General features: G+C 44.4%; 1 long non-coding RNA gene across 1 annotated transcript; it reads left to right on the top strand.

The window, feature by feature from the left end:
• Positions 1-9,443: 9,443 nt before the first annotated feature.
• LOC137353640 (uncharacterized) lies at positions 9,444-18,830 on the top strand. The gene is made up of 3 exons (XR_010969866.1): positions 9,444-9,490; positions 9,933-11,725; positions 17,083-18,830. It is a non-coding gene; the product is annotated as an uncharacterized lncRNA (long non-coding RNA).
• Positions 18,831-23,659: the final 4,829 nt, after the last annotated feature.

Below are 23,659 nucleotides of genomic sequence, written 5' to 3'. Positions count from 1 at the left end.
TGATGCAATGGGTGCTTCCATTATCCCGTGCTTCCATTTAGGAGCACAGTTCACAGGGAGGGCGGGTCTGAGAGTTAGGACTATGACCATGCAGCTTGTCCTTGACCCTGCTCTCCCTGCAAGCCTGGCTTCCCAGCTGGGAGTGGGAATATCAAAATCAACTCTATAGTCTGGACATTTATGGATGTTACCTTGCTTAAATGTTTGGTGCAGAACTGGGATTAGTAGAATTGGACGATGATCATCCCATCAGATCATCTACAAGCACTTCCCCCAAAAATTATGGAACCACTAAGAAAATGAATGCAAGAATGAAATGGATGGATTTTCATATTTAGATCAATGATATACTCAATACCTCCCTGCAAGGCACACCCATCATTGAAAACTTCTATCAAACTGATAGACATGACATGGTCATGCTCCATACTGTAATCAAGCTATTTAATTACATCAGTAAATGTTAAATATTGTATATAAATGAAGCTCAGTCATTGAGTATGTTTGAAGTAGAGATTGACAGATTTCTAAATACCAATGACATAAAGGGATATGGGGATAGTGTGGGAAAAAGGCATGAAGTGATCAGCCATGATTGTATTGAATGGCGGAGCAGGCTTGATGGGCTGAATGGCCTATTCCTGCTCCTATGTTAATATCAGTTTGGAGATGTGTCCTTAATAAGAACGTATAGGCAACCAGTCAGAGACCCCCGCACATACTCGTGTCAACAGTCTGAAAGACAGTTTCTGAACTAGCTGGGAGCTGCACTATGTTCATTTGTGTTAAGCCTTACTGGGCCTCTTTGATTCATTCTCTTTGAGGATTGGATATTATTGCATCCCAAAAATGCTCAGTAGGTTATGGCTCATTGTGAGTTAATGGGTGTTTGCTGAATGTAGCTATTGGTCATTCACACTATATCGGATTACTGGCAAGAACGTGCTCGGCTCATCAGATAAGTAACATTGACCGAGTCAGTTTCATTCCTTACATGTGTCATGGGGGAAGGGCACTTTCTGCTCTCAGTTTGGTTGCAAAGGTGTCAACTGACTTAGCGGTAACACTCACGCCTTGAAGCCATAAAGTTGTGGGTTTAAGCACCACTTGAGAATCTTGAGTGTACAGCCTGGGGCTTACACGTCAGTGCTGTACAGTGGCAGTTATCATCTTTCGGATGAGACGTTAACCCGAGGCCCCCGTCTGCCCTCTCAGGTGGATGTAAAAGGTTCCCACGGCCACTATTTGAAGTTCTTCCAGTATCCTGGCCAACATTTCTCTCTCAACCATCATCACCGATAAACAGATTATCTGATCGTTTATCTCATTGCTATTTTTGAGAGCTTGCTGTGCACAAATTAGCTGCTGTGTCTCCGTGACATTCATTGGCGATGAAATGGTTTTGGTGCCATCTAAATGCAATTTCCTTCTTGGGTTGCAAAGGGTACTGCAAATTGTGTTTTTTTGTATTTGCTTTCTTGCCTTTTTTTAAAGATGTAATGGGTGCCTTTAGAATCAACTTTATTCATCATGAAAGTGACTTCATCCCGTTCAGGCCACATTGTAATTAGAGACCTGTTTATATATCCTGTCAGAATGCAGGCCATTTAATAAGAGCCTCCACCATCCTTACTCAAATGGTGCAGTCCTCGTAGAATGCCCTTCTTTTTAAGTTAACCCTTTGTCTTCTTGTTTTGCTGTCCTGATTTTAACCTAACCTGCCTGACAGTGGGAGTAAAATTGAACGGGCTATTATAAGGGTGTAAAGGAAGTTTAGATTAAAAACGGGACGATACATGAGCAAAAGAGATTTAGTTCCCCACCCTACTCACAATATATTAAGAAACAAGCAATATAACATTTTCAAATGCAAACTTTCAATTCTCCTACCTGGAAAACCTATGGTCCACTGAATACAGAAAGTGAAACCAGCCCCACCATCATGCTTAGTTCCTTCCACGTTGGTCTATGGTTCAGAGTGCCCCAGATGCTCAAATGAAGGTCCAATGGGTTTGATTTTACCGGTGCAAAACTTGAATTTCAGCTGACGAAGCTCCAACTACAATAGGCGGCAAATTCGTTTTGAAACCCATTCTAGGCTGTATAATAATAACAAAAAAAAAAGATTGCTCAGGACACCCTGGCGCAGTGCTGAGGTAATACACGTAAAGGATTCCTTGGCACTATTTCGAAGATGAGCAGAGGCGTTCTCCCCGGTGTTCTGGCCAATATTTATCTCACAACTGACATCACTAAAAACAGATTATCTGGCCATTATTGCGTTGCTGTTCGTGGGATCTTGCTGTGTGCAAACTGACTGCTGTGGTTCCTATATTACAACAGCAACAGTTTGCATTTACCTTTAAACGGAGTAAAACGTTACTTCACCGGAGCGTTGTCAATCAAAAGTTGACACCGAGCTACGCAAGGAGAGTTTAGGGCAGATGACCCGAAAGCTTGGCCAAAGAGGTAGGTCTTCAGTAACTTTTTAAAGGTAAGAGAGGTAGAGAGGCGGAGAGGTTTAGGGAGGAAATTCCAGAGTTTAGGGCCTAGGCAGCTGAAGAAATGGTCGCCAACAGCCGACCGATTAAAATCAGGGGTGCATAAGAGGCCAGAATTGGAGGAGTGTAGATATATCGAAGGATTGTAGGGCTGGAGAAGGTTGCAGACAGAGGGAGGGACGAGAATGTGGAGAGATTTGAAAACGAGGATAAGAATTAATAATTCAGGCACTGCTTAACAAACAGCCAATGTGGCCACACTACAAAAGCGTTTAATTGGCTGTGAAGTGCTTTGGAATGTTCATATGTTGTTCAAGGCACTATATAAATGGCAGTCTTTCTTTCTATTTGGTCAGGAGGATACAGGTTGATGTCAGAGTTTGCATGTAGTGACAGGCCCAGAAATCTTTCCCCACCAAAATAAATATACACCTTTGAAAGAAAGAGCCTCGACTTGAACTACACTTAGAGGTTTTTCCAGTGACAATATGGAAACCCAGAAAAGAGCCAAGGTTTGATAATGCTGTTAAACTGGATGAATTGTCCATTCATCACTTCAGCCTTAAAGGGCCCAGCTAAATTCAAATGAATCTAAATTAAGATGTCCATCCCCAGTTTTGCTTTTTCCCTTTGGCATTCCACAATAAGGAGTCAGTGGTCCACTCAGTACTTTGGTCACATAGCTCATTTATTGAGCATTGGTCTTGACCCGGTAAGCCTTGGGTTTAAATCTCAGGGTGGGGCACTCAGCCTTCCATTATTCCGAGGTGGATAAAATGAGGAGAACACTTCGGGATGTGGGGAGGAAAGCAGGAGAATGCACAGACTGAGGTTTTCCTGACAGTCAATGGGATCAAACACGGCAAATATTCAACTTAACAGAAAGCAACGTCTATGGGTAATGCCTGACTTTTTCTGTTTTGTTAGACTAGCAACACGTCAGAGACACAAACAAATGTAACAGTCATCAGTTATTGCTTAATCTGTTAGCATGGTCATAAACTCAGGTCGGATAAAATGAGTCAAAAATCAGACAATGTACTGACCAGTATTCTTTAGCAAATTGACCTTTCACCTTTGGGATTAGCAAACTGAACTTTCACCTTTGGGATTAGGGTTCCATCGCAGCCCAGACTGATGGAATGAAAGCCCTCTATCCTAGCAACGAGTTTATGTGAAGCAAATCTGGAACAATCTCAATCTACTTCTTAACGGGTAAAATGCGAGAACGCAGGAAGAAAATTGAATGGGCGTGTACGGTGGTGTAGTGGCTATGTTAATTGATTAGTAATCCAGAGAATGTAGGTTCATAATCCCACCATTGCAGTTTGAGATATTTGAATTCAGTTTAAAACAAAAATCTGATAGTAAAAGCTGGCGTCAGTGAAAGTGACCATAAACTGTCAGATTCTCATAAAAACTCAGCTAGTACTGCTCTTACTTGATCTGGACCTGTACGTGACTCCAGTCCCATACCGATGTGGTTGACTCTTAACTACAGACTGAAGTGGCCAAGTGAAATTCTCATGTGGAACTAGGGCGGGCAAAATGCTGGCCTTGTACGCAACACCCACATCGAGAATGAATTCGTTTGAAAATGTTTACTCACTCATTATCCATCAAAAAGCCACAAGGATTATTTAAACCCATCTCATTTTTGGTGGTTTCTGCAAACAGAATATTAAACTTCAAACCAAAGCCGGGTTCTTCTTCTTTTCTTTTGGGCCTCCTTATCTCGAGAGACAATGGATACGCGCCTGGAGGTGGTCAGTGGTTTGTGAAGCAGCGCCTGGAGTGGCTATAAAGGCCAATTCTGGAGTGACAGGCAGACAAAGCCGGGTTCAATTTTATACATTTAAGCGATGCATTTTCTGGCACACTCAGTGTGTAGGGATCTGCGAAATTGTGCAGCAGAAAGTGATCATTCATGTGGTAGAATTAAACCCTTTCTTGCCATGAAATCTCAAAGGGGTTCCGGCATATAACACTTACGCAAGCTTTCCACTCCCCTCCCCAGCAGCGAAGAATCTGGCATCAATAGTAAAAGGCCATTATGCAACCTCACAGTGTGTAAATAATGTTGGCTTGTCATGGTAATTATATTTCCTGCAGATTTATTTAAAGTTTGAGAAACCTAGGTTCAGAGTCAAGACTCATAATGGAGGACATCAATGACACCAGCCTACATTTTGATAGTGCCTTTAACGTACAAAATGTCCCAAAGGCATTTCACAATGGAAATAGATAGGGCCATGGATGCTGAGCTGAGGTAGAGATTAGGAGGGTTTGTCATTAAGTTTGGTTAAAAGACAGGCTTTGAATAGATTTTTACAGGTGAGGAGAGACATGGAGAGGCAGATGGGAGTTCCAGTACCTCATTCACTGGCCTCTGAATCTCCGTTCTTCGCAGACCCCAAAGTGTTCACCTGCATCATACCCGACACTATTTCACATACAGACATACGAATTAGAAGCAGGTGTAAGCCTCTCGCCCCTCGAACCTGCTGCGCCATTCAATAGGATCATGGCTGATCTGATTGTAACCTCAACTCCACATTTCCGCCTACCGCCGATAATCTTTCGTCCCCTTGCTTAACAAGAATCTACCTACCTCTCACTCACCCAGCTCTCGCTGTCCATTGCAGGCTCTCCACCCTCTGTGGCCTAACCCCCTCCTACCTCTGCAACTTCCTCCAGCCATAATCCCTATGGCCTTGGGTGCTCTGACTCCTGTGTAATCTCTCCCCATCACCACATCTCTACCTCACTATTGCAGCTGTCAGTGGAAGCTAATGAGGCTGCACATCTTCCTTTGTAAAATTCGACAATCTTATTCCAGGATCCAACTGAATTTGAATATGTTTGCGCATTACGTTGTCATCCCCTACTGTGCACACGTTTACTTACTGGGCAGGAGTCACACAGCAGGAAAACTTCATACTTAACCCCTTCTCTGCTAGGCTGTGGGAATTGCTCAACACTCACCTTTCTTCCCGATCCTTCAACAACAATTACTTGTATTTATATAGCGCCTTTAACTTAATAAACCATCTGAAGGGGCTTCACAGGAGCATTATAAAACGAAACATGACACCAAACCACATTGGGAGATATCAAGTCAGATACCAAAAGCTTGGTCAGAGAGGTAGGTTTTAAGGAGTGTCTTAAAGGAGGAAAATGAGGTAGAGGGGCGGAGAGGTTTAGGGAAAGAATTCCAGAGCTTAGTACTCGGGCAGCGGAAGGGATGGCCACCAATGGTGGAGCAATTAAAATTGGGGATTCTCAATAAGGCAGAATTAGTGGAGCGCAGATATCTTGGAGGGTTGTGGGGCTGGAGGAGATAACAGAGATAGGGAAGGACAAAGCTGTGGCTTTGAAAACAAGGATGAGCGTATTAAAATCGTGGCGTTACTTAACTGGGAACCGACGTAGGTCAGCGAGCATAGGGGTGATGGGTAAATGGGACTTGGTGCGTGTTAGAATGCAGGCAGCAGAGTTTTGAGTGACATCAGGTTTACAGACGGTAGAACGTGGGAGGCCAGCCAGGAGTGCCTTAGAATAGTCAACTCTGGAGGTAACAATGAGTGTTTCAGCAATGGGTGAGGTGAGGTGGGGCAGAGTCGGGCAATGGTATGGTGATGGAAAATAGGTTGTATTAGTGATGGCGCGGATATGTGTTTGCAAGCTCACCTCAGGGTCACATCCAAAACCAAGGTTGCAAACAGTCTGGTTCAGCCGCAGCAGGTTTCCATGTAGAGGAAGTTGATGGCTTAAAAAAAAAGTCTGGCAGAAATTGAAAATGCTCACCAACCGTGGGAAAGAAGCCATGTTTTACCACCCCCTAACACCCAATGTCAAGTTACTCTGTGCCTTGGGAACGTTAGAAATAGCGGGTAGGCCGTTCAACCCCTTGAGCCTGCTCCCTCGTTCAGTTAGATTACGGCTGACCTGTGTCACAACTCTCCTTGGCCCAGTACTTCTATCTGACAAGCCAGCAACTTCTGGCTAGTAGAAGGACAACTACCAATGACAATAGACTTCCCCTGCCCATCCCCTTGCTGAAGAAGAGTATATGGTAGATATGTTTTTGCCACAAGGGGTAGTAGAGGGTATCTCTGGACACAAATAGGTGCACTAAAGAAAGGTGAAGCAATGCGTTAAATGGAGCTATTTTCACAGGCAGATTACAGGAATCATTCTTTTCTTGTAGGCCCCGGTTGTGTTGTTCCTTCAGCTGTGGTAGCACTCTGACCTCTAAGTCAAAAGGTTGTGGGTTCAAATCCCACTCCTGAGTGCAAAGATTTAGGCTGACAGTTCAGTGCGTTACTGAGGGAGTGCCGCACTCAGTGATGCTGTCTTTCAGGGGAGACGTTAAACCGAGGCCCTGTCTGCCTTCTCAGGTGGATGTAAAAGATCCCACGGCGCTATTTCGAAGAGCAGTAGGGAAGTCCTGGCCCATATTTATCCCTCAATCAACATCACTTAAAAAAAAACCAGATTATCATTATCACATTGCTGATTGTGGGAGCTTGCTGTGTGCAAATTGGATGCTGTGTTCCATACATTGTAACAATGACTACACATCGAAAGAAACTTAATTGGCTGTAAAGTGTTTTGGGACATCCTGAAAGGAGAAATGCAAATATTTTCTTTCTTTCTACTTTGTTGCCCGCCTATTGCAGGAGAAGCTGGGGTTTTTTTTATATATATATATTTGAAAGGAGTCTGCTGGAATGTTTTTTGTTGTTTTCTTGTTGACTTTGGGATCTGAAGTCTGACAAAGAGCCTTTCAGACTGTGGTCAGTGCAATGGCATTCCTGGGAACCCACTTCCTGACAAAATCCTGAACCATGTGGAACATATTTTCAACCTTACATTGGAAATTACCATATTACTCCTACTAGTGCAAACACTTACCACATTTCCCAAAATGTGAGTCAAGAGCACACTGGACAGAGGTTAGGCTGGTGAAAGAAATTACTCTCAAAACTTCAAAGTGTGTCAGACATATTTATTTGGCTTCAAGCATTATAGATGAGCGAACAGAAACCCAGACTTGGCTGACAAGAACGATTTCATGGCTTTTATAAAAAAAATATGGTATCTTTCACAACCTCAGGACATTCCAAAGAGTTTTAAAGCTAATGCAGTGTTTTTGAAGTGTGGTCACTGTTTTAATGTAGGAAACACAGTAGCCCATTTGCGCACAGTAAGCTCCAACAGCAAGGCGAAAATGAGCAGATAATCTGTTTTTTTGGTGATGTCGATTGAAGGATAAATATTGGCCAGGACACCGGGGAGAACTCCCCTGCTCTTCCTTGTAATAACACCATGAGGATCTTTTACATCTGAGAGAGAGAGCAGACGTCGAGGTGGGGGCGGGTGTCTGTTCATTGAATCTTCCAAGATAGAGAGACCCTCCGTCCGCACAGCACTGGAGTGTCAGCCTAGACTACTTAACTCAGTCTCTGAAGTGGCACTTGAACTCAGAGCTTTCTGACTCAGAGACAGAAGGGCCAATCACTGAACCACAGCTGATGCTTAAAGCATGAGCCTACCCAGGCATCAATACAGCAACACAACCCTTCCTCCTCCTGACTTAGTGAATAAAAAAATGATTTACTGTCAATATTTGCCATAGGAGTAAATTTGTGTATTGAGGAAAGACAAAGAAAGGGTTGAAGAACTGGTTCTTTTTATCATTCAAACAACTGATTATTGAGCAAATTAGTTGGAGCAGACCATTTCCAGTAATTCAGGGGTCACGCATGAGGGGCCATGGATACAAGATTAAGGGTAAGAGATTTAGAACAGAGAGTCAAGAGAGCAGTAAGGATGTGGAATGCACTACCAGGTTGGTTGTTAAGGCAGATTGCCTTATATGCTTATATAACTTTTATAAGATCATTTTTTTTTTGTTCATTCATGGGTTGTGGGCATCACTGGCAAGGCCAACATTTATTGCCCATCCCTCATTGCCTTTGAGTAGCTCGTGATGAGCTGCGTTGTTGAACTGTTGTAGTCCTTGTGGGGTAGGTACACCAATCGTGCCTTTAGGGAGGGAGTTCCAGGATTTTCACCCAGCGACGATGAAGGAATGGTGACATAGTTCCGAGTCAGGATGGTGTGTGAGTTGGAGGGGAACTTGCAGGTGTTGGTGTTCCCATAAGCCTGCTGCCCTTGTGCTTCTAGGTGGGTTTGGAACGTGCCATCGAAGGAGGCTTGGCAAGTTGCTGCGGTGCATCTTGTAAATGATACACACAGCAGCCACTGTGCGCCGGTGGTGGAGGGAGTGAGTATTTAAGGTGGTGGATGAGGTGCCAAATGAGTGGGCTGCTTTGCCCTGGATGGAAAAACAATTTGGGTGTGGAACTCTGAAAATCAGGATACAGCTGGCTGAAACTTGAAGTGTTTGGAGGGGGGTTGGGGAGGGGATTGCGGGGGGAGGAGGCATGACCGGTGCTGACGGGAGAGGGGTTAAAATTTGCTTGTCCCTAGATAGTCATGACTGTTAGCAAAAGTGAAAACAAATACAACTATACAAATGAATGAACAGAAGTTCATACCCAGAGTATTTACAAAACCACCATTTCCTAATAAACAATTAAATGATTCATAATATGAGAAAGAATAAATAAAACTGGGGTGGGAGTGGGGTGGCTAAGTTTGCAATATCAAAAAAGAAAGCCTGCTGACCACAATCAGTTAAAATAGTTAACATCATTTTCGCAATATCTTCCAGATTCACAAATTCCAGGGGACTTTGCCAGAGTTTACAAGTCCTGATAAAAGTGTACAAACAACTCTCCTGCCACAAGGCCACTGGCCTTGCAGTCTGACGGATAACTAATTGGGTTAAAAGATATTTCAAAGTACAATGTTCTTATTAATTATTAACAGTCTTTGAAGAATTGCGCACATTTTTGTCCTTCTGCGCCTGTCACCTAGCCTTCGTCCAGACACAATCTCTTGTTACTTCAGTGTTTAAGGTGAAAAATGGTTAAGGAAATTAAGAAAATAATCAGAGCTGACAATTTTGTGCCACAGCGTTGATTGTACTAGTGTTTGCATCAACAAGTACTTGGTTCACCAGAATAATACTGGGGCTAAAAGGGTAAACTATGAGGGCACGTTGCATAGACAAGCCTTGTAGAGTACTGAAGATTAATTAATTGAGGTTTCTAAGATGGTTAAAGGAGTTGATAGGGTAGATAAAGAGAAACTATTTCTTCTGGAGGTGGAAAATCTAGAACAAGGAGGCATAATCTTAAAATTAGAGCCAGGCCGTTCAGGGGTGATATCAGGATGCACTTCTCCATACAAAAGGTAGTGGAAATCTGGAACACTGTCCCCCAAAAAGCTGTTAAGGCTGGAGGTCAATTGAAAATGTCAAAAGTGAGAGATTTTTCATTCGGTATTAATGGTTTACAGATCCAAGGTGGGAAACGAAACTGCGATCAGATCAGCCATGATCTTATTGAATGCTGGAACAGGCTCGAGAGACTGAAAGGCCGACTGCTGATCCTATGACTGATGACACCGTGGGCAGACCTTGAGCACTGCTGATGCTACCTGGTTAACCTCTGCTGCCAGATGGTATAGAGTTGGTGACTTGACATTTGGAAGCCAGTTGCTATCTGAAGATGTTGTTATGCTAGATCCATGCTCTCCTGGCTGGCATCCTGTCTTCCAGCCTCCATGAGCTCGTGAAAAATTCCCTTACCCATAGCTGATCTCGCACCAAGATCCATCACCCATCACTGTGTTGCTCACTGACCTACATTTGTTTCCTGTACAGCGATGCCTCCATTTCAAAATTCTCCCCCTCACGTTCAAATCCCACCACAGTCTCTCCAACCTCCTCCCGCACTACAACCCTCCGAGATATCCACGTTCCTTTCGGGCACCCTGACTTTCTTCGTTCTACTATCGGCAGCCATACCTTCAACTGTCGAGACTGTCACCTCTGGAATTTGCTCCTTAAACCTCTCCGCCTCTTCACCTCTCTCTCCTTCTTCAAGATGCTCCTTAAAACGTACCTCTGACCAAACTTTTGTCCACCTGTCCTAATACCTCCTTATGTGGCTCGGTGTCAAATTTTGTTTGATAATCAGCCTACTGAAGTGCCTTGAGAGGTCTTACTACGTTATAGGCACTACATAAATGCAAATTGTTGATGTTAAAACCTGCCTCTTCGACCAAGCTTTTGGTCACTAGGCCTCATCATAGGATTATACAGTGCAGAAGGAGGCCATTCGCCTGTGCTGTCTTTTTATTTATAGATACAGCACTGAAACAGGCCCTTCGGCCCACCGAGTCTGTGCCGACCAACAACCACCCATTTATACTAACCCGACAGTAATCCCATATTCCCGACCACCTACCTACACTAGGGGCAATTTACAACGGCTAATTTACCTATCACCTGCAAGTCTTTGGCGGTGGGAGGAAACCGGAGCACCCGGCGAAAACCCACGCGGTCACAGGGGGAACTTGCAAACTCCGCACAGGCAGTACCCAGAATCGAACCTGGGTCCCTGGAGCTGTGAGGCTGCGGTGCTAACCACTGCGCCACTCTGCTGCCCCTTTTGTCGAGCTATCCAATTAATTCCACTCCCCTGCTTTTTCCCCAAAGCCCCGTAAATTTTTATCCTTTGAGGATTTATCCAGTTCCCTTTTTGAAAGTTACGATTCAATCTGCTTCCACCTCCCTTTCAGGCAGCGCATTCCAGATCACAACAACTCGCTGTGTTAAAAAATGTTTCCTCATGTCGCCTCTGACACTTTCACCAATCACCTTCAATCCATCCCTTCTGTCACTGAAACAGTTTCTACTTATTTACTCGATCAAAATTGTTCTTGATTTTCAACACCTGCATCAAGTCTCCTCTTAACTTTCTCTACTCTAAGGAGAATAACTCCAAATTCTTTAGTCTCTCCACACAACTGAAGTCCCTCATTCCAGGTTCCATTCCAGTAAATCTTTACTGCACTCTGTCTAAGGCCTCGACAGCCTTCCAAAAGTGTGGTATCCAGAAATAAACAGGCTACTCCAGCTGGGGCCAATCCAATGCCCTTCAAATGTTTAGCATAAGTCCTTGTATTAATATAATAAAAGCAAAATACTGCAGACGCTGGAAATCTGAAATAAAAACAAGAAATGCTGGAAATACCCGGCAGGTCTGACAGCATTTGTGGAGAGAGAAGCAGAGTTAACGTTTCAGGTCAGTGACCCTTCATCAGATCCCTGTATTAATGCTGTTTTCCTTGCTTCAGTCGGTATTTTTTTGTCTGATAACGCTTCTGTGAAGCACCTTGGAGGTTTTTACTGCGTTAAAGGTGCTATTTAAACTTAAGTTGTTGTTGACGATGAAGGAAGTAACCAGTCATTGCAGCCCAAATGGTAAATAATCACTTTCCGTCAATGTTTGAATTGCCAAGTAAAGCCAGTTATACACAATGAATGGAAGCAAATAATTTAATACAATTAAAGGAGCACTGTCCTCATGGGGAGGGGGAATGTTTGACATTTGTTTTAATTTTGAGGACAATTATGTGGACAAGTTGCCCTTTTAAGTTATTTAAGAAATTCGATTGTATTTCACTGTGAATAGCTTATTAATGTATGAAAGTGAAAAGCAGATTATCTGCTGCACTAATTAAAACTGACTGTCAATGTTGGAACATCAGGAAAACTGTGGATTCAGAAACAGAATTCTCAGATTCTCCCACTTGAAGTGTTTCTTCTGTTGGCCCCATTCCCCATCCCAACAAACTCAGAACATTCCCAAGTCCTGGCATCTTTAACGGACAAACTGTAAGAAAACAATATGCACTTAGAATCTCACAACCACAATTTCCAGTCCAACTTTCACACTATCTCTATGAGAGTCTGTCGCCCTTTAAGAAAGGGTCGTTGGCTTCTGCACATTAGTAGGAGCAGTGTTTGGTTAGTGTGCTGTGGGAATCATACAGTGCACGTCTCAAAGCCTCTGGTAGTAACATTGCCCGGTCAAGTACATGGTGTGCTTTTACAGAAAAAACCCTCCCACGCTCCAATCTTTTAAAAAATTTATTTTCATACTCTCCTTCATCACTCCTCCCCCAACTCTTTTGCCTTCATGTGGTGGTTGGTAGACTTTGAAGCTAAATGATGTGATTGACAAACATGAGAACCCAGTGAAATACTTTTCCTGCAATGTCATTCTGTCATAAACTGTGCCTTTTCCTCTTTAAGCCAGTCCGCTCTACAACGCAATGCAATTGAAGTGACTTAGTGGGAGCAACAACCACAGCCTGCATTTAAATAGCGCCTTTAATGTAGTCAAAACATCCCAACGTTCACAAGAGCGTCATCAAACAAAATTTGATACCGAGCCAAATAAGGGGATATCAGGCCAGCTGATGAAAATTTTTAGTCAAAGAGATAGGTTTTAAGGTGCGTCTTAAAGAAGGAAGGAGAGGTAGGGAGGCAGAGACGTTTAAGGAGGGAATTCCAGACCTTAGGGACCCAGCTGAAGGCAGAGCTGCCAATGGTGGGTCGGTGAAAATCAGGGATGTACAAGAGGCCAGAATTGGCAGAGCGCAGAGCTCTCAGAGGGTTGTGAAGCTGGAGGAGGTTACAGAGATAGGGAGGGGCGAGGCCATGGAGGGATATGAAAACAAGGATGAGAATTTTAGAATTGAGGCGTTGATTATCCACTGTAGGTCAGTGAGCAGCTGGGGGTGATGCATGAATTGGCCTTGGTGCGAGTTAGGATATGTGCAGCAGAGCTTTGGATAGGCTCACATTTGAGTATTGCTGAAAATAGAGACTTGTTCTTGAAGCTTTTCATCTTGCACTCATCAGGACAATCGCAAGAATACCAATGTAAGGGATGGTGGAAGCTGGGACGTCAGTGTGCGAAATGGGGGGTAGCAGATGGGCTGCCCATTACAAAACCATCTCCGATTTTCCTTCCAATTGAAGTCAACGCTTCGTTGAGTCGATCTGTTTTTGCTCATTTCCTGCCCTCCCACCCAGGTAGAACTTTGACCCTCAAGCATCCCCCACATTGGGTGGGACCAGGAATACAAGAAGGCCCAGAGCAGGTAGCCAGGTTCTTCACTACCTTGGAAGGACATTAGTGATGCGGTTGGGTTTTTCTCACAATCCAGCATCTTTCATGGCCGTTTTACCTGGTGCCAGTCCTACAAGTGTGTTCAGGTTTATATTGAACTCAATGCCACAACTCGCCATGATTGGATTTGAACTTACGATTTGTCTGAGATCGACTAACTCGGAACTGAGTTTGGGACTTTCGTGGTCTGCAAGGCTCAGGGACATATCCAGGACTGCTTTTACCAGCTGAGGTGGAGAGGGAGCTCGGTCATTTATTTGGAACGTTCTGGGTTGTAGGCAATCTATCGGTGCAGGAGAATGGGTCTGAGATTGATACCATCCAATCAGCTGCTTCTACTGGTGCCCTCCCTTCCCCTGAACTTGATTTTCTCTAGTTTCTCTCCTATCTCCCCTCATGCCCTCTCCAAGCTCATCTGATCCATGACACCCACCTCCTGCTCCCTCGGGCCCTATTTCCACTAAAACGCTGACCATCCAACTTCCCTTCGGCCCAATGTTAGCTGATATTGTACACGGTTTTCTCTCTTCTTCAAACCTGCTGTCATCACCCTCTCCTCAAAAAAAACAACCCTTGGTCCCTCTGTCATTGCAAACTACCACCCTAAATCCAACCTCCCTTTCCTCTCCAAACTCCTTGAACGTACTATTGCCTCCCAAATCCATGCCCATCTTTCCCAGAACCCATGTTTGAATCCCTTCCAGTCAAGTTTCCAATCCCGCTACAGTACTGAAACAGCTCTTATCAAAGTCACAAATGACATCCTAAGTGACTGTGACAAAGGTGAACTATCCCTCCTCCTCCTTCTCAACCTCGTGGCAGCCTTTGACACAGTGGACCATGCCACCCTCCTCCAGTGCTCTCCAGTGCCCAGTTTGAGCAGCTCCACAGGTACAGATATCAGAAGTGAATCACTCTGCTTTGTGATTTGCCATTCAAACCAATAATATTTGTCATCTCAAGAGCAGTAAATTTAAGACAGTGATTCAATCTCAAGATTCACTCCAATGGTTAATAAGAGCAGAAGAACCACTTAGAATTGCTGGCATATAGGTTCTGATTTTAACCTCGGTGGGATTTGGGTGGGTGGGTGGTGAAGTGAATTGAGTCCATTATCTTGTATCATTTGGGGTGAAGACAAGTTGTACTGATTGAATTAATTGAGTCCGATCATAACTGTTGTTCTGTTATGCTTTGAAATAAAGCCACTTAACCACATATTGGAATGGGCTTGAGGGGCTGAATGGCCTTTTCCTGCTCCTGTGTTTGTCTTATCGGGTGTTTTGCTGGTCTGCTTTTGAAACGATTGGAGAGGCGCGCATGATGGCCTGTGTGAAAGAGACAAATATCGTGTTTAGGTCTCAGGGGAACACTATTGCGACACCTCTGGGTTATATTATTGTATGATTGGATGGCCCTTTCCTATCCTGAGTGGTGTGAAACAGGGCTGTGTTCTCGCACCCACACTTTTTGGGATTTTCTTCTCCCTGCTGCTTTCACATGCGTTCAAATCCTCTGAAGAAGGAATTTTCCTCCACACAAGATCAGGGGGCAGGTTGTTCAACCTTGCCCGTCTAAGAGCGAAGTCCAAAGTACGGAAAGTCCTCATCAGAGAACTCCTCTTTGCTGACGATGCTGCTTTAACATCTCACACTGAAGAATGCCTGCAGAGTCTCATCGACAGGTTTGCGTCTGCCTGCAATGAATTTGGCCTAACCATCAGCCTCAAGAAAACGAACATCATGGGGCAGGATGTCAGAAATGCTCCATCCATCAATATTGGCGACCACGCTCTGGAAGTGGTTCAAGAGTTCACCTACCTAGGCTCAACTATCACCAGTAACCTGTCTCTAGATGCAGAAATCAACAGGCGCATGGGTAAGGCTTCCACTGCTATGTTCAGACTGGCCAAGAGAGTGTGGGAAAATGGCGCACTGACACGGAACACAAAAGTCCGAGTGTATCAGGCCTGTGTCCTCAGTACCTTGCTCTACGGCAGCGAGGCCTGGACAACGTATGCCAGCCAAGAGCGACGTCTCAATTCATTCCATCTTCGCTGCCTTCGGAGAATACTTGGCATCAGGTGGCAGGACTATATCTCCAACACAGAAGTCCTTGAAGCGGCCAACATCCCCAGCTTATACACACTACTGAGTCAGCGGCGCTTGAGATGGCTTGGCCATGTGAGCCGCATGGAAGATGGCAGGATCCCCAAAGACACATTGTACAGCAAGCTCGCCACTGGTATCAGACCCACCGGCCGTCCATGTCTCCGTTATAAAGACGTCTGCAAACGCGACATGAAATCGTGTGACATTGATCACAAGTCGTGGGAGTCAGTTGCCAGCATTCGCCAGAGCTGGCAGGCAGCCATAAAGACAGGGCTAAATTGTGGCGAGTCGAAGAGACTTAGTAGTTGGCAGGAAAAAAGACAGAGGCGCAAGGGGAGAGCCAACTGTGCAACAGCCCCAACAAACAAATTTCTCTGCAGCACCTGTGGAAGAGCCTGTCACTCCAGAATTGGCCTTTATAGCCACTCCAGGCGCTGCTTCACAAACCACTGACCACCTCCAGGCGCGTATCCATTGTCTCTCGAGATAAGGAGGCCCAAAAGAAAGAAGGATATTGAGCACTATGCCTACATCTTGACATGTTAGAGGTTCAGATTGCTGATTGAGTGACCAGTCCAAGAGAACGTCGAAGGCAAATTGTAACAACCCTAAGATTAAGCAGTTAGTCAGCAGCCCAAGGGTATAATTAAGAATGTTTTATCAGAAGTTATTAATATGCCCCGGTTAAAATTATTAAGACAGATTAATACAGAAACTAAACAACAAAGTGTTTCTGTCCCTCACTTCCTCTGCGCTCGCTGTACAATTAATGGTTTGATCTCCTTCCCTCTGGTTATGTACTTAAGTAAAGCATGTAGATTATCAATGTAATACATAGATGGGCCGCAATAATCCCAGATTGAGTTGCCAGCCCTCCAAGGATTGCCCTGGAGCCTCCCGGAATTGAAGATTCACCTCCTGCACGCAACACCCAGCAGAAAAGTCAGTAAATGAACTGGGTGGAGAAATGGGAAGATAGGTTTGACCAGGCGGGGCAGTTAGAGGTGGGTGGGTTGGGGTCATGTGATGAAACTTCCAGGAATATGACCAACCAGAGGTGACAACACTAGGCCCAGAACACGCTCAGTATAATGTTACCAATATGTCGGACATCAACACTGTAAGCTTTAGCTATTACTCTACGTTAAGGGGAGCCCTTCACAGATATATTGTTTTATTCAGTTCTTTATATTAATATCAGTAGAAGCAAATGAAAATCCTCATCGTTCTCCTGATGCTGGACATTTCGTTTTAAACAAGCCAGGTCCAGATATAAGATCCTGATGTTATTCAGTCAAATGTTTGCAGGGACCTCGATTGCCTGTGTAATTGGCTCCTTTCTGTTTGCAGGAAATGCATTCTCCACTCACAGCCAGCCCAGCCAAGAGAAACACATCGGCCTGTCCTGTGAGGCCCAGTCTGTGTCGGACGACAGCAGACAGGAAAACAGGCCCCAGGCTCTTTACCTCACACAGGGACTTTGGTATTCTGCAAAAGCGTTGCTATTTTTGGTGCTGACACCACAATGGAGCCCAGAGAACACATTCCAGATCCTAGCACGCATTTTCAATGTTCCATTCCCCTTGGCACACGAGCTGTAAAGAATTCCTAAACCCAAGCACAGTCCTGAATCAGCTTCAAATTCCGATGTAACATCATCATCTGTTTCAATTGGGTTGCTGAACCCTGCAGAATTGTTTGGGAGTCTCCAGGAATTAAAGATTAATCTTTCGGACATTGCAAAGTGCAACCCAGGAGAAAAATTATAGAGGGGTTAATGACATTTTTTGGTCAGCAATATTGTTCTTTCATGTTTTTAGTTGTAAAAATATTGGAGATGGGGAGAAAAGGTCTGTTTGATTGGGCAGGCTGGTTGGAGAAAGATAGACTTGCAATTATCCTGCCTTTCACAAACGCAAGAGATCTGAAAGTGCTTTTTGACAGTGCAGCACTCCCTCAGTACTGCACTGGAGTGCCAGCCTAGATTTTGTGTTGAATGGGACTTGACCCATAAACTTCTGACTCAGAGGCAAGAGTGCTATCCATTGGCTGACACAAGAGGTAGGAGGTCACGGATGAAACTCCAGGAATATGTCGAACTAGATTTGGCAACAACAATTTCAATTCAGGAGAATGGAGTCTCAAAAGGTTTGGTAAAAAGCCTCTCCAGACTGAGCAAACCAACCGGGAAAGGCCCAGCTTTGATTCTTAAGCTGTGCCCATTTTTTAAAAAATTCATTCATGGCATGTGGGTGCCTCTGGCAAGGTCAGTATTTGTTGACCATCCTTAATTGCCCTTGAGAAGGTGGCGGTGAGCTGCCTTCTTGAACCGCTGCAGCCCATGTGGGGTAGGAACACACACAGTGCTGATAGGAAGGGAGTTCCAGGATTTTGACCCAGCGGCAGTGAAGGAACGGCGATATAGTTCCAAGTCAGGATGGTGTGTGGCTTGGAGGGGAACTTGCAGGCGGTGGTGTTCCCATGCATCTGGTGCCTTTGTCTTCTAGGTGGGAGAGGTCGCGGGTTTGGGAGTTGCTGTCAAAGGAGCCTTGGTGAGTTGCTGCAGTGCATCCTGTAGATGGTACACACTGCTGCCAGTGTGCGTCAGTGGTGAAGGGAGCGAAGGTTTAAGGTGGTGGATGGGGTACCAATCAAGCGGGCTGTTTGTCCTGGAGCTGATGTAGCCGATCTCAGCCAAGGTAGCCAGTAATGAAGAACAACGTATCAAGAAAGGCTGAACAGCTCTTTTCTCTTGAAAAATGAAGGCTAAGGGGTGACCCAAAAATTATAAAATGTTTTGAGAGAGTGGATACAGAGAGAATGTTCACACTTGTGAGAAGAGCATGACTAGAGGCCAACAATATAAGATAGTCGCCAAGAAATCCAATAGGGAATTCAGGAGAAACTTCTTTACCCAAGGAGTGGCGAGAATGTGGAACTCGTTACCACAGGGAGAAGTTGAAGTGAATATCATAGATGCATTTAAGGGAAGCTAGATAAGCATCTGAGGGGGAAGGGAATAGAGGGTTATGATGATAGATTTAGATGAGGACAGATGGGAGGAGGCTTAGGTCTAGCATAAACACCAGCAGGACTGGTGGGGCTGAATATCCTGTTTCTGAGACGTTTATGCTATGTAATCCTGTGTAATTGGCTTTGTGTTCTTGGGTGAGGGAAGGGTAGGGGGATGGGGAGGGTTATTCATCCGGAGTTTCTGCTCTCCTCTGCCAGTCAAGGCTCTGGGCTGAAATATTCGGGTGTGTAGGTGGGACTAGGATTGACCGTGATGCCCCATGGGTGAACTAACCCCTGAAATTCGCTGTTTAAGCTCACACGCAGAAGGACCAGGACCGCAGGCGCATGGGAACACCATAAACCTCCAAGTTCCCCATCCTGAGCCACACACACCATTCTGACTTGGTCACATATCGTGGTTCCTTCATATTGCTGGGTCAAAATCCAGGAACTCCCTTCTGCAGTTTGCCTTAGTACCTGCACTCTGGTGGCATTTACCCCCTTCAACTCTCGGGAGTATTCTCCCCATTTTGGCCCAAGCCAGATCTGAATACTCCAATCCTTTCCTCCTTTTTCACCTACTTACTAAAACATCTAGAATGTTGCAGGAGCTCACAGTGAGTAACTACAGCTGGGATGTTAAATGGAAACGACTTTTCATAGAAAAGTCCAGAACGCAGAATAAGAAAGCTGGTTCTTTGTGTCATTTCCCCCGTCCTCCCCCTCCAAAAGCACCACAAAGAAAGAAAAATGTTACAAGGGGAATTTTTTGGCTCCAAGAGTTTGGTAACACAGATTGTAGCTTATGCGTCTCTCCCAGGGTATTGCATTGAAAAATGAGAGAGTGCAAAAGAGAAAAATGCATTCATGCGTAGTTACAAAAGGAGCTTTGTCTCCGTCAAGCATGTACGTACTTTATTCTAATTTCAAAACTTCATTTTTTTAATATCTTCCCTCAAGTTAGACTTTCATTCACCCATTTTCCTCAATCTGAACGAAAGAACATAAGAAACAGGGCTGATCTTCTAAATCAACTCCACTTTCCTGCATTCACTCCACATCCCTGGATTAGCTCCATGCTCAAATATTTATCAATACGTTAGGGTTAGGGTTAGGGTTAACCCTAACCCAACCCTAACCCTAACCCTAGCGTCTTGAATATACTCAATGACCGAGCATCTACAGCTCTCTGGGGTGGAGAATTTCAAAGATTCACAACCCTCTGAGTGAAGAAATTTCTCCTAACCTCAGTCCTAAATGGCCGACCCGTTATCCTGATACTATGACCCCTCGTTCTAGACTCTCCAACCTGGAGAAACAGCCTCTTAACATGTACCCTGTCAAGTCCTTTAAGAATGTTAAGACTGCCTCCACAATCACCATCCATAGAACACCTACCGAGGACAGTATCCTTCAGCCTCCCCTCTCCTCACTTTTCCTCCCTCCTGCTCGCCTTCCCATTTCTTGCCACACTCAAAAGTTGTTCCATCTTTATCCAGGAAGTGTCAATTGGTCACACAATCGGTTAAACCTAAATATAACCTTGTAAAGCAGTAACATGATCCAATATTAAATTCTCAGTCTGTAGTTCAAAATCTTCTTATATGATTAACCTCTGTTGGTGTGCATTATTTTAATTCCTTCTTTACTTAGAGACCCAAGTAAAGGTCTGTGGTCCAGACTACAAGACACCACCAAGGTGAAAATCAATTAGGATATAATCTCTTGGATAACGCACGCTGCTCAATGTGTACAATTCAATTTTATTTTGGACAGCAGGTGTTTTGGCTATTTGACGCTTAAGCTTCTCTATACCCACCTTTTGTTTCTTTACTCATCACATTACCATCTCCTTCTGTCTCTCATCATCATCTTCCCTTTGGTCATTTAATCTCTTCTGCCTTCCATCCTATCACAGATCTTCCCTTTTGTTCTTTCCCCCTCCTCACTTTCCTGGCCTCAGGACTTGCTTAAAACCTGTTACATCTCTAACTTTCTCCAATTCTGACAAAAAACCACTGACCTGAAACGTTAACTCTGCCTCTCTCTCCACAGATGCTGCCGGACCCGCTGAGTATTTCTGGCGTTTCCTCTTTTCATTGCTTTCTGCACTATTCTAATGTTGACCCACCTCTGCATTGTCACGCCTCCAGAATCATGCAGGTATTAAAGATTAATCTCTTGGACGCTGTTTCCGCCAAATCCTGGAGCAAAATTACTGGGGGTGTTAAAAACATGTTCCATTTTCTTTGAACATTTCTTGGAGATGGGGAAAAGGCTGTTTGACTGGCAGTCAAAAACCATCCAATCGGGTAAAGGAGAACCTGTTGGCTTTCCAATTGGTGTGAGTAGCCATTGTGCCATGAGGAGGGTTGTGTCAGATGACCAATGGCAGGAGCTTGTGGGGCAGGGGGGTTGGCAGTAGGAGATAGAAGGGTCATGTGACAAAACATCTGGGAATACGTCCGATAGAGTTGTCCATCCGACCCTAGTGAGTGCATACAAGTGCCTGAAGCAATTAAACCCATAGGGGAGACTAAGAAAGACAGAACTAATTACACTCCTCTCTCCTCACCACCTTTTCCATGCCTCCTTCCCTCTCTCCTTCCTGTCCCTGTCTACTTTTCCCCCTTTCCTCTCTTCCTTCCTTCCGTCCTTCCACATCACATCGATCCCTCCCTCTTCTATTCCCCCCCACCTTATCCCCTTCTATTTCTCACTCTCCTCCAAGCAACCCCCCCCCCACCCCACCCCCCACTTCTTCTTTCCTCCCCCTTGAAAGTCTCTGGAAAGGAGTGAAATTAGTGAGAGGCAGTATGACGAATCTTGAGTTCGATACAGTGTGGAGGCAGGGAGGAGGATGATGGCAGATGACAGAGGTTACGAGGAACATAAATAGTCAAAAAAACAGCACTGACCACTGGATTCCAAACATTGCCACCATCTGCTCAACTGTTTACCGTCTATTTTTTTTACCACAGAGCAACATTAGCCCTTAATCATCCTGTCACTTTCGGGTGTGGCCCGGAGCAGTACATTTTCACTGAGTTAGGAGGCACAGTAATTGATGTGGATGAGTGGGAAGGGTTACAAAGGGACACAGACTGGCTAAGTGAGCGGCCAGATCTATGGGAGATGGAATTCAACGTTTGGATCTGAGCAAGACCAAATCATTTCTTAATGGCGAGAGACTTGGATCTGTGGAGAAGCAAAGGGGTTTTGGTGTCTGTGTAAACCAGTCACTAAAAAGCTAGTGCAAAGATACAAGAAGTAATCGAAAAGGATGACGGATTGTTGGAACTTATCTCCAAGATATTGGAACTCAACGGCGACAAAGTGATGCTACAGTTGCTCTGAGACTCAATCAGACCCCGTCTGGAGCACTGTGTTCGATACTGGGCATCGACTCTCATGAAAGATATAACAGTCTTGGGAAGGATACAAGCACAGATTCACGTGAACGCCACCAGGGCTTAAAGGGTTAAACTATGGTTGCATAAACTTGCCTTGCATTCCCATGAGCTGAGATGGTTGTGGGGTGATCAAAAACCAAAGCATTTAAAACGATAAAGGGATTTACTAGGGTAGGTACAGAGCAATTGAATGCTGAAAAAAGGGCCCTTTTAAAATTAGACCCAGGCCATTCAGCATAGAAATCAGGAATAATTATATCTTACAAAGGGTAGTGGAAATCAGGAACTCGCTCTCCCAGATGGTTGCAGATGCTGGGAGTCAATTTAAATTTTCAAGACTGAGAGTAATAGGTTTTTGTTATATAAGGGTCTCACGGAATGTGGAACAAAGGCAGGAAAATAGATTCGAGGAACAATCAGCTATGATCTAATAGAATGACAGAACAGGCTCAAGGGGCTGAATGGACTCTTCCCGTTACTCTGCAACCCTGCCTTTGTTCAGTTGATTTGATGGATTGTGCTGCCATCTGCTGGACTTCAGCTGGAATTGATGATAGAAAATTATTCTGAGACTTGAGTTTATCTGATGTCCACTGTCAAAAACGCTGCCAGACGAAGCATTTCTGGGACCATTAGACAAGAAAGAAAATCCCATTCCCCACGTCAACTCTCTCAGAGATGACATATTGTTCAAACCTCGCCCACGTCCAATGATCTATGAGTCCCCTGAGCCACCGTACCTACTTAAGTCACTAAGGAAGCATCCTGGGCCTAGCTATAATCAATAGTTATTTGTACTAAAATGTACCAAAATCTGTAAGATTTTTACTCTTTTATACCTGCAAGCACCATGGAAACAGTCACGTACCATAGGTAGAGATAGGTAAAATGGAAATGGTGAAGTACCATGCAAAATGTCAAGTTTCGCCAACAAAGGAAATCTGTAAATTTCTATATATATGTATAAGAAAAATCAAGAAAAACTTGTAATTCTAATTTTACCACCAAGGAAATTTGTGCTGAAAGGGGAAATGTGTTTGGTTAAGATTTAGAGTGAGTCAGCTGGTACGAAAGAAATGAAATAGGCCAGAAAGCAATGAAATGTTATTGAATATTCTATCTCCCTTTAACATTCCCTGCTCTGTGGAGAACAATCTCAGCTGCTCTAGTCGCTCCACATAACTGAAGTCCCTCATCCATTGTACCATTCTGGTAAGTCGCCTCTGCTCCCTCTCCAAGGCCTTTGACATCTCAATCAGTTCTGAGCGAAATCCTTAGAGATGGTTGCTTCTAGTGCAATAAAATAAAAGACATCAGTCATTAGAAAAGGTTTCAAGTTTGTTAGCTTTGCTAGCCGGGCAAAAATAAAATCAGGGTCCTAGGTAGGCCCAAACTACCACCACGATCGTGTGGCTACTCCCAACAAACAGATCAATGTGTCAACACGGACTGCGCTGCTTCCTATCTTTCTGTAGAGATGTTTTGAAAAATCTATGCTT

Source organism: Heterodontus francisci, chromosome 41 (genome assembly GCF_036365525.1).
Source record: "Heterodontus francisci isolate sHetFra1 chromosome 41, sHetFra1.hap1, whole genome shotgun sequence".
NCBI lineage: Eukaryota > Metazoa > Chordata > Chondrichthyes > Heterodontiformes > Heterodontidae > Heterodontus > Heterodontus francisci.
Note: the sequence above shows the minus strand (reverse complement) of the source record. Positions and strands in the feature narration are given on the sequence as shown.